We start from the raw sequence: 2,424 nt of genomic DNA, 5'->3' as shown, positions 1-2,424 counted from the left end.
TGTTGAGATGGTCTGTGGGGTCAGCCTCCCAAAGCATAGAGCAGAGTGGGAAAGGTCCTTCTCGCTCCATGTTTCATTTCTTGTTGCATGTTAGGCCTTGGAACAAACAATGAGTGCTGATTCCAGGCTCCCATTTCCCCCCTTCTCTATTTTGAATGATAACATGACTAAGAAAAAACTTCTGTTAATCACTGCCAGTTATTTATTTAGTCTAAAAGTCTGGTTAGACATCCTACCACAATTAATTTTCATACCGAGCCTTAAACATTTATTTTAGCCCTAGTGTCAAGATGAGGGAAGTATTTTCTCATTTGGGCAGACCTCTGCTGCTTCTGTTTGGCCAACATTTCTTTTTCTCTTTGCTGGTAATAACACAGCACTTACTTTTGGATTTGTATTAATGGAAGAGAAATGGAAGACATCTATTTTGCTAGCACGAATTATGGCAGAGGCAGGATATTCTTATAGTCAGTAGATTTCTAACATGGCATCCTCCAACAGTAGCCATGGCAGCCTTTATGATCATGATGTAAGTCCAGGACCTGGGAATTATTGCTGTAAACTAAGCGCAGAATCTGCTTCTCCAGCCCTTCCAAAGCTTTTGCAATACCTGATAACAAATCCTTTTCTAGTTAAACTAAAGAGAATGGGTTCTAGTATCTGCAATTGAGTGCTATCCAGTACATTGACTTTTTTTTATTTTGGTACATTGACTTTATCAAACATTGAATTCTTATATACACAAGTGCCTTGTTCTGGATATATATTCTTTTTCATTGAATTGCCTGTCTTTGTGCCAATATAAAATGACCTACTTATTACAACTTTATAATATTTTTAAATATGGGACATACCAAGTATAAAAACATTTTTCTTCTGGATGAACTTTAGTATTACTGACAATTTCATCATGGTCTTCATACTACCTTCATCTTGTTTCTTGGGGATTTTGATTCAATACGGCATTTGAGGAAACTGCTCATCATTTGGGCTGGGGTTCCAGATTGGGCTTCACAGTATCTTGATAATAAACCTAGTAAAACTGTCATAAAATAATTCTAAAAATTTAAGGTGGGGGTTTTAGTAATAAAATATGACATTAATTTTTATGGCTTTATAACTGCAGCTGCCAAAACTTTGTTTATATTTTTACATCATTTTTATATCAAATGACATGTAAAGCTAATGTCAAAGAAGTCTGGGTAGTTCAGTGCATCTATAATCTGAAGAGGCTGGGTCCAAGATTATTTGTAATTGCATTCTTTTGACATAAAAATGTAAAATCTGGGAGACTGAAATAGAACCATGTCTCTAGGATAAACGTGTCTTTCTGTCAAAAAATACATAAGAGCACTATTCTAAAAGCAAGTATATATGAGTTCTGGTTCTGACTCTGGACTAGCTAATTGGGGCAGAGCATTTCACTTCTCTGAAATTCAGGTTTTCACTCTTACAACATAGGAATAATACATGTTCTGTGCAAGTTTTTTTTTTTTTAACCCATAATGTATGTGTAGGTATTGTGTAAACTGTACCATGCCATACAAATGTGAATTAATATATTTTCTGTCTTTTATTATTTATTTTTTTTACCTAACTTAATCATCAAAGTTTTCTTTTCTATGTTCTCCATCAAACTTTTCAGCCATCTCTGATTTTTCTTGACTTATCATGAGCTACCCATTTGCCTGTCTTGGTTCTCATTGCTCATTTAATTTCCTGTTGGATCGCACTAGACTTTCTGAGATCCTTGCCCTTTTTCTCAATAGTTCAGTATTCAAGAATGGAGAAAACTCTTGTTACATGTTAATTTCTTAGAGCCACTAAAGTCACCTCAAGACATGAAATAGTGATTAAGAAATAAAAGTGAACATTGATAGAAAGTAGGAGATTAGTTTTATACCTGTTAAACTTTGACTTTTAAAATGGTTTATGAAAACTATGAATTATGAAGTTGTAGGATGCTCTTAAGATTCAGAAGCAGTAATAGAAATCTGGGTACTCAATACTGTATTGAATCAAAATCTCGATGGAATTTGGGGTGGGGAGGTTGGACAAGGAGAACTTGTAAAAATTTGACAATGATTCTCATGTTCACATGACAACGGATATTTAAAAAAAAAAAACAAATCAGAGGCCTTGCCTGGTTAAAATTTAATGTTCGTTATTAAGCTTTTTCAATTTGTGCTTTAAGTATTTTGTCCTTTGTGCTTTAAGTATTTTGCTTCCTCCTGAGTAAGGTAATTTTATAAAACTTTTATAAAAGAAAAATAACTGTCTCACACACACATACTATGTTTGTTTATTCCTGTTATGAAAATGATATATGGTCATAGAAGAACATTTCAAAAGTTCAGAAAAACACAAAGGAAAAATAATAATTTATAATACTATCAAATTAATGAGCAAATTAATATTCTGGTG

This window comes from Pteropus vampyrus, unplaced genomic scaffold (assembly GCF_000151845.1).
Source record: "Pteropus vampyrus isolate Shadow unplaced genomic scaffold, Pvam_2.0 Scaffold152, whole genome shotgun sequence".
NCBI classification, from domain to species: domain Eukaryota; kingdom Metazoa; phylum Chordata; class Mammalia; order Chiroptera; family Pteropodidae; genus Pteropus; species Pteropus vampyrus.
Note: the sequence above shows the minus strand (reverse complement) of the source record.